Below are 9470 nucleotides of genomic sequence, written 5' to 3' on the forward strand. Positions count from 1 at the left end.
TGTATCATAATTACTCCACCTTTTGCTCAAAATCCAAACTTTGAACACTCCATTCCTCCCCATATACTCTGTCATGAATTAAAGGAGTTTTTTCAGAACATTATTGTCCATCTCCATAGCTTTAACAGAAAAATATTTCAGCTTAATTAAAGCATCTCCTTATTCTCTACTTTTTCTGAAGCTTAATTCTTTACTGTCTCTGATCGTTTATAAAGTCTCTTTACATGCTGATTACTCTCTTTTTCTTTCTCTGGAAAAAAAGGATTAATCTGCAAGTCTCATCTGGGTAGTGAAAGAGTTAAAATCTTTCCCAGGCTTTGTAGATGGTTCTGTGATCTCTGCCGGAGCAGCAGCTGGAGCTGTCAGGGATGGAAGATTCTTCATGGCTGCTCTGGAGAGTGTGGTCACTGTCTCAGCCTGCCGCAGGTCAAGAGCTTTTCCTCTCTTTATTCGGCAGTCTCTGGTGAATTCAGTCACAGCAGAAACTGCAGCCGAGCCAGGGACCGGCCTGGCCCGGCCAGAGCCCGGGGCAAGCCCCGCAGGCCCCATCTCCCGGCCGGGAGCCGCTGGGCCCAGCCCGGCCCCTGCCCGGGCCGCATGGCCTGGCCAGGGGACGGGAGCCAGCTGGAGCTCTGTTACCTTTCACAGCCAGGAAACAAAGAGACAAATTCCCAGGCTTAGGTCTTAAGGTGGTGTTCACAGGTTGATCTCACTTTTCAATGGTCAAAACTGCTGTCAATTCTTAGAAATGGCCAGCTGTTGCCTAGGAGACAAACTCCCATCAGCCTCCAGTGGTTTTAACTTCCTTAGGTGTTTCTCTTTGTTTTCTTAAATGCCAGTCTATCACACCTGCTCATCCCACAGCTGGACAACTGGTCCAGAAGGATGCTGTGAGGAACAGTATTGTTGAGGAATAGATTCAGTGCAGATAGCCCTGTGTCCAGCTGCGCTGGACCTGCAGGCTGAGCTCTGGGTGACAGGAACTGCAGACAGGAGGCCCCACAATACTGACCTTTCCTTAAGAAAGGGCATAGGGACCTGCAGCCAGGGACACTCAGAGACACAACAGGAGCTAAGGACCCCAGGCTCTTGCAAGCTTATACTCAGGATGATATGTAAGTCCAGGGTTTCCTTTGAGGTCCCTCCTTGGAGGCACCCAGCATGAGCTGTGATTTTGTCACTTTGTTATTGCACCAAGATGGAATTATTTTAAGGATGGAGATGTCCAGGATTCTACTATGAAAAACGTGGGGTTGAATCAGTGAGGAAGGCTTGTCTGACCGTGTGAGTGTGGTGTGTGTAGGGAGCTAGCAGGGCACTTAGCAGCTCTGGAGATGCCCACTGAAAGGGGTTTCTGTACCCCGGTGCTCAGGCGGTGCAAGTGTGACTGCCAGGCTGGCTCCTGGGTGGCAGGACAGGAAAGCGTTCTTAACAGTATCTAAAGCCTAGCTAAAATCCAGGGAAACTACATCCCCTGCCTTCCCCTCCTCGACTAGATGGACCTTATCATAGAAGGATAGCAAATTAATTAAACAGGACTTTCCCTTTGTAAAACCATGCTGACTGCATGTGGTGATTGCATTGTTTGTTACATGCTTTTTAATAGTACCTAGTACAGTCTTCTACATAATTTTTCCAGGAACTCAAATTAGTTCTGTCTTGGTGTCAGCCAGGACATAGTTCATTTTTTCAGTAGTCTGGAGGGGGCATGCCTAGGATTCAGAGGTTATTTTATACCAGCTCATTGCCAGAGGCGGGGGGAAAGCAGTCACTTTCCAGAAGGAAGGGCTCATTTCTGTTTGGGATGACATGGTGCAGTCAAGTGGTAGGCTCCATAATGTATATTTTGGCACATGAATCACTCTTACGTTTGCACACTTTTTGTATTAATTTTGTTGCTGTTACTGATTCTTTTATTTCATTGCTGTTTTCAGTAAATTGTTCTTACTTAACCTGCGAGCTTCAGCTTTTGAGCCTTCAATTCTCCACCCTACCCCACCACAGCTGGGAGGGGGAGGGAAAGCATAGGAGTGGAAGAGTGGCTCAGGATTTAGAGAGCATCAGTGGAGAGCACTGAACTGGGGAGTACCAGTCCTAAACCATGACAAGTTCCCTGGCTCTTCCCTAACACCTTTTTAGTAAATTGGAATATCACTGTCTCATTTCCAATCAGCAGAAACCTCCAAGATCTTTAATTGATTATAAAGATGAGTTCTGCTACAATATTCAGTGGTTCTCTCAGTATCCTGGAACAAATCCCACCAAGCCCTACAGACTTGAGAACATTCAGCTGATAAGTTGTCCCTGACAACTTCAGTGTCCACAAATGGAAATTCACAGTTCCTGCACATGTGGTCCACAGACTCAGGGCATTGGTAAGCTCCAGACCTATTATTAAACATTGAGTCAAAAGTCACATTGAATGCCTTTATTTTTTTTTCATCCATAGCAGTCAGCTAGCTATTTTCACAAGTATTGGTCCAATGTTTTCTTTAGCTGTCCTCTTGTTATTAACATACTTATAAAACCATTTCTTGTTGTCCAGCAGACCACTGGCCGGTCTCAACTCTAACTGAACTTCCACCTTTGTGTCTCCCCCCTGAATATATGAGCCACAGCTTTGTAACTTTCCTGGAAAGCTTGACCTTACTTGTACAGGTCATGTAGTTTTCTTTTCCTCTTGAGCTCCATGAGGAGGTCCGGTTCAGCCAAGGGAGTCTTTTGCCCCTCTTGCTTCACTTACACTGCAATGGGATTGCCTGCTCCTGTGCTTCTTAAAGACTGATTTGCCCCCATGGACTTGTAAGCCTTCAAAAGCAAATCTTAGGATAGTCTGCTAAATGACTTCTTCAGTATCTTAAAGTTAGGTCAGGGTGTCAGCTCTACTCTCTTCTTTTCTCCTTACACTAAACACATTGTAATTACACAAGTAATTTCATGATCATTGTGGCCAAGACACCCACCTACTATCATAGCCCCTATGAATCCTTCTCTATTCATAAATACCATGTCTAGGGGGACAGTCATCCTAGTTTGCTCACTTAGTATCTATGACAAGAAGCTATCTGCTAGAACCTTCGAGAATTTGAATAAACAGACATAAAAAGAGGAGGGGAAAATTATTCTTCCATTTACTAAGTTCAGTTGTTGAACAGAATCAAACATTCTGAATATAAACAAAACTGTTTTAAATAAGCATGTCATCTGAAATTTTCTTGTGGGCAAAATAGCTATCATTTCCTGGAGTGGAGCCTAACTTTAATAAAAGTGACTCCAATACTATGAGAAAGAACTGGAGACTGGAAATTTAGAAAAAAAACAAAAAACATTTGACCACATTTCAATATTGTGATGCAGGAAGTGATGGGGAGACATAAAATGACCTGAAATCCTGCCAAAGCTTGCAGAGGAGCTGTCAGTTCCTAAAGAACAGGGTGTGCCTCTAAACCATTGCATGGTTCTTGTAGCAAAAAAATAAAATTCATTTTTATGAACTAGGTATTCAAGGGTAGGGGGTGCTATTTCCACAGTTCTTTGGATTATAGCAATTGACCCCTAAAGAAAATGTTCCTGCCATATGTGTCACAGCTAATCTGAGGTACTATATCTGCAGATGTGTCATTTTCTATTAATTCTTAGGCTTCTCTCTGCATGCAGCTAGAAACACATATCTATTTTCTTGCGGGAATTCAGTTGTTGTGATTCAAATACCAAAGACAACACGAAGAAACCACATTCCCAAGTTGTTTCTATTACTTTGAATATTGATTTTGTTCCTAGCGGTAGCAGCAGTCACAGTGCCTCAAAATAGTTCTTTGTTTATATTCATAAGTAAAAGAAAAAGTGAGTTTCAACAAACTCATATTACTTTTACTGGATCAAATCTTGCTTCTGATACTGTGAAATCTCCCTGACAGCACTTGAGTTGATGTAAGTTCATTTCATGGGAGCAAAGTGCTGTGGACACCAGGATACAGATGTCAGGACACAGAAATTAGGAGTGCATGGACCAGAGTTTGTGGAGGACTGGGTAGTGAGTCACAGGGTTATGAATAATACCAGTCATTAAAACCAGGGCAGAACAAACAGCTGTTGGAAGTTCTACAGCTTCAGGGTTTCTTTTCACAGAGCCTGTTAGTTGGAAAGAATTAATTTGAGATAATAGAGTACAACTGGCCTCTGAGGGATTGTGTAGGTTTGTAAATTACTGCAGTTTCATATCCATAACTAAAGCCCTTACTGCTTGTAGTAGAGCAAGCTAGCTAAGAAAATCATACTGTAAGCAAGGCAAATTAAAGTGGACATGACCTTTGCTCGATTTCTTGCACTACAAGAGAAATGTAGAATGAAAGGCTGAACCTGAACAAATGCTCAATCCCACAGGAGTCCTTGATATTTTTCTGTAATTGTAAGTCACAAAGAAAAGATAAATGCTGGAAGCCATTGGTATAAGGAATATGGCAAAAATATTACAAAGAGAAAAATGCAACCATTCTCAAGACACTCACACAGCAACATGAAACCCTAGAATCAAATGGAGTATGTCACTCTAGAACCCATAAGAGGAGTTAGCCCAAAGAATCCACAGCTGGATTAGCTGTGTGGATAGGAATTCAACTAACAACCTGTTAATATTTCTAGAACTGATAGTGAAAATACCAAAGGGGGACACTAGTAAATTATTCTTCAGTAGTTCTTTCAGTTCTCTTCCTGAAAAAAAGAAGCCTAATAATGCTCAAACAATACAGTTGACACAATAGCTCCAGCCAGAGATTTATAAACAAGTAAACTACATAATAGAGCTAAAGAACATTACACATTCAAGGAGGGAGTCCAAAACCTAGGACAACTATAAAATATCTGTTTTCTAGAATTAAGTGATTAACATCTCATTACTAACAATGATCAATAAACTGAACAGAATTACTGTCAGTCTTCTATAGAAATTTCTTTCATTTGCAGAGACACAGATATAGTCATAGTCATACAGGCCTGTTGACACCAACCTGTGATCTGCTGATTTTCACAAACAGCTTTGCTAGCAGTAATCTTCTCTTCCACAGGCTACCTTGGTGATGGTTCTTACTCTTCTCACCATTTTCTGTCCTTCCTTGGGCAATATACTGATGGAAAGAGTATCTTTCAAAGTGGTGTACCCTGGAGGCTGGTCATGAACAAAGCCATCCTCCATCACTTACAAAAAAACCCAGCAACATTAGCAGCTGGACAAATGGCTTGATCCAGTGGGTACTGAACTAAGAACCTGAATTTTTTATAGAATTCACAAATCAGTATGGGAATTATGAGGAGATTGATTCATTTTATACTGTGGTTTAAATCCCAAATAGAAATAAATAGAAAATAGGTGTTTATTCCTCCAAGAAGCAACTGTAAAGTCATAATTTGGAACTCCTATTATGCCAATGTTTTGTGGAGACCTCAGCAGGTACCTTATTGCAATTTTGCTTATTTTTCCAAAAATACTACTTAACTGTATTCATAAGAGCAACCTAAACATTAAATAATTGTGTGACAGTCAAGACTGTTTATATCCTCAAAGTCTTTGAAGAACTTCCTTTCAATCAATTTTCATGAGAATTTTATCTACTACAGGAAAAACTCTTAGCCAAGCAGAAACTGTTATTCAGGAGGGTAACTAAACTACACAAATAAACTAATACCCTCATTGGTTTTGCCTTGTCAGATATAGTAAACAGGGCAATGTATAGTGGTTATGTTTATGGTTATTCCATTATTATCATTTATAAGAAGCCTCACCAAAGCATATATTGTTTCTAATTTCTTGGGAAAGGAACCCAAGGGGATCACTTCTGAAACCCACAACTGCAACTAAAATACCTTAGAAAAGGAAAAATCAGCTCTGTAAAAACCTTTTATAATCTTACAAAGAGCAATACTATTGAAAATTACTCATCTTTTTTTCCTAGAATCTGTAGATGTATAATATTTAGAGAAGTACATTGTCAGGCTCTTACCACATCTATTAACTGCATTAGGCATCTACTTATCCCTAATTATTGACTTCTGAGTCATAGAGAACCAACATTTAAATTCTTCTTCCAGTCAGTGAAGAATAATAAAGTATTCACAGAGATGAGCATTAACAGATAGATAAGCCTGACTTGCACTTAATTACTTGAATGCAATTCGTATCCTTCTGAGAGTGTTCAAAAATCATCTTCTCTTGACAAAGTCATGGTACTTCACCAACCCTGAAGGAAGTCTTGGTATGTTTGTCTGTTAGATACCATTAAATTGGACATATTATCCATCCCTAAATTCCACTAGTACTTCAAAGGCCATTACATATTTATAAGTTTTTATGCTCAATTTTATTTAAACTTTGTCTTTTAAAGCCTGGGTTTCAAGCTAGTTGCTTCCTTCCTTCAAGTAGAAGATTCTCCCTACTGTGCAGGCTTTGGCAATCTCAAATCTAATCCCTAGTGTTCTGAGGGAAAACTGGGTTCCTCTGTGAAAAGGTGATTAACCTCATTTATTTAATTTTGGACTTGTTTTTTCTTTTAACAGATGGTGACCTTCTCCAACTGCCAGAAATCCTCATGCACGTGCTGACCTGTAACTAGTCATTTATTCCAGGGAAAGTGTGCAATAGTTTGACTCTCCACTTTATCCTGGCTGACCTACAAATTTTTTACTAATGTTCCTACTCACAGCAAGCTGGACTTCTCACCATATGACAGTGACCTCAGAAGCCAACCACATACTCTGTTAGATAAACAATATGTTTTCAAGATAAACATAATGGTGGATCAAAGCATGAGCTTTTCCAAAAAGGGGCATGTTAGCTTTATTATTTGTTATGCAATCATCCTCAGTTTGTTGCATCGCTGATTTTCTTTCCCTTGCGTATTAGTTTTCATCTGCATTTTACATATCCATGAAAAACCACCATATACTCACTCCAGCAGAGATTAAATGTCTAAAAGATGGATTTAAGTTCATGATCTCTCCTATTTCTATGTAATTACATTGCCTTCCATGTTGCAGTACAGGTCTCAAAATAACTCCTCAGCTCCCCGCAATCAAAACTCTCAAGCTAGTTCAAGTTCCAGGAATTCGGTCTACAGAGAGCTCAATCTAAACAGACTCTGGCCCGATGAAAATCAGGCACTCTTCCAAAAGGTGATAATGGATAGACACCAGATGGCCGACGGTGAGGAAAACAAATCTCCTGGTATGTGAAAAAAAAATAAAAAGGAGAAAACAACAATTAAAAAACAAAATGAAAAGTTGATTAAAAGATTGGCATCAAAGGGAAATGCAGCACAATGTAAGGTGAAGGTGCTTCCTGGCAGATGGAACAAGCCGGAAACAGAGATGAAGGACAACAGGACACAGGAATTCTAGAGGACAGGGTCGGGTATCAGTGGCAGTGTGCAGCCCAACACACAGCTGAGAAGAGAGGCAGAAAATATCCTGGTGGTCCTGCCCTGACAGCAGAGGCTCCAGTCCCTGGAATGTTCCAGAGGGAGCAGCCAGGTTAGAGCTTGGCAGCCTGGCCAAGCTTGACCCGTGGGCACATTGTGGGTTGTCCAGGGAGGAGTGGGAGCAGGTGTAAAGCCAGCCCTGAGCAGAGAAGGGCCTTTCCCAGGGGCAAAAGGGCACTGCAGGTGTCTGGACAGGGAGCCAGATTGGAGCAAGCCATCCTTCCCTCTTCCCCCACAGGCAGGTGCAGCACCCGCTGGAAAGCGTTGCCACGCCTGCATTATCCACTCCCTGCACGGCTGTGATTTTTAAAAGTTTGCTGTTATGCATCTTTTTAATTGCATGTTTTCAGTTTAAAACATAACTTTGGAGTTTAAAAGGCTCCATTGGTTTTTGTTCGCTTTCAGAAAAATGTGGCATGAGCTGCCTCAGAGCTTTACTAGACAGGGAATTCATCAGGGAAGAGAAGTGGCATCTCTTGGAGACAACACAATAACTCGATTGCAATAAGCAAGATTGTTGGAAATATTACCCTTAGATTCACTCTAAAATACTTTGCCAATATCATTCAGAAAAAAAGTGTAACACACATTGGCAGAGCTCACTCCCAGTGAACTACAGGTAAATTTATTAGATTCAGCTGTATATTTTACACATATTTATTTTGAAAAGGCAAATAATGTCCACTCCCTCTTTAAAAGTTCAAGAAAATAAATGGAGTATCTGCAGAGCTGGGATAAATTATTATCCCCGAAAATAACTGACTTTACCATGCTTAGAAACTCTGAAGTAGATATACAATTGCAGATATCTGTGCTGATTTGAAAATCAAATTCTGCAAATAAATAGAAGACCGAGAAAGGCCACAGATAGCACAAGCCATTGCATATTTCAGAGGATCTTCCTACTTTCATTAAGATTAAATAAATTTAATAGAGATAGTGGATTTTTAAAAGAAAAGGCAAATTTGTCCAATATTTCTTCTGCTGTTAGAAGTTCTAAAACTTTGAGCTCAGAAGCTGTACATTCCATGCACCTTGGCTACCACCTTAAACAAAGAAGACTGTAAGTCTTCATGCTTCAAACTACCCTAAAATACATATGTGTAAAAAGGTCTGTTCATTTAAATCGGTCAGTTTAAAATCCAAGTACGGTTAGACTTCAGAATTGAAAGGTGCCAAAGTACGAAATTTCCACAGCTGTAAACAGTAAATACCTGAAGTGGGGAGAGTAAGAATGCATGAAACTTCTAGTTGAGTGTGTTTTGCATTAATGTACACAAATCAAATGTTTTGTGAACGATTTAAGTAAGTGGATGAAACATCAGGAATGAAGCAATATAATCCAGTAAAGTAAAGCATGCATACCCTGAGGCAGAAGTGGTTTTAGTTTTCTTGTCATAGCACAGCATTTTGTTGTGTGTTTGTAATGAGGTAAGGGACACTAGAAACAAGGAGCTGAGCAAAATTCTACAGTCTTTGTAGATATTTCTGTTGCTAAAAAACAGGTCTCTTTTTAGAGTCAAAATCCATACACTTTGAAAAAGTTGTACTTTTACTCACATAGGTTTTCACTTTTCTCTCTGTTCTAACCAGCAAAGTATTTCCCTGCCTTTTCCTGTATGCAAATATAATGCAGATTGCAGACAATGTATACTTGTAGCACTGCTTGTTTATTTTTTACTGCCACACTCAAGAATCCATTTTCATTTGAAACCACATTTTTCGTCATTCTTTTTTTTCCTTCACTCTGAGCTAAGGAATTTAGAAATGAGGCTGCAGTGTTCCCAGGGCTGGGAGTTATCCACAGTTTCAGTCTTGTCCTTCCCAAACAAGGAGTCCAGGGAGAATCCAAACACCCGAGATTTTTTTAACCCATTGCAAGATCTTGCTTCATACTTAAACAGGGACAAAAATGCCTCTCTAGACACCCTGCCATCCACTGACTGAGCTTTGCAGAGTTCAGACATTTGCTATAGTGTTATCTTCAGAAAAGCTCCTTTT

General features: G+C 40.3%; 1 long non-coding RNA gene across 1 annotated transcript; it reads left to right on the forward strand.

Annotated features, from left to right (window-relative positions):
* The first annotated feature begins 590 nt into the window (after window positions 1-590).
* Window positions 591-9187, forward strand: LOC111941440 (uncharacterized). Its single transcript, XR_002870016.2, has 2 exons — window positions 591-1115; window positions 6550-9187. It is a non-coding gene; the product is annotated as an uncharacterized LOC111941440 (long non-coding RNA).
* The last annotated feature ends 283 nt before the right edge of the window (window positions 9188-9470 follow it).

The sequence above is a fragment of the Cyanistes caeruleus genome, chromosome Z, assembly GCF_971803275.1.
Source record: "Cyanistes caeruleus chromosome Z, bCyaCae1.hap1.1, whole genome shotgun sequence".
NCBI lineage: Eukaryota > Metazoa > Chordata > Aves > Passeriformes > Paridae > Cyanistes > Cyanistes caeruleus.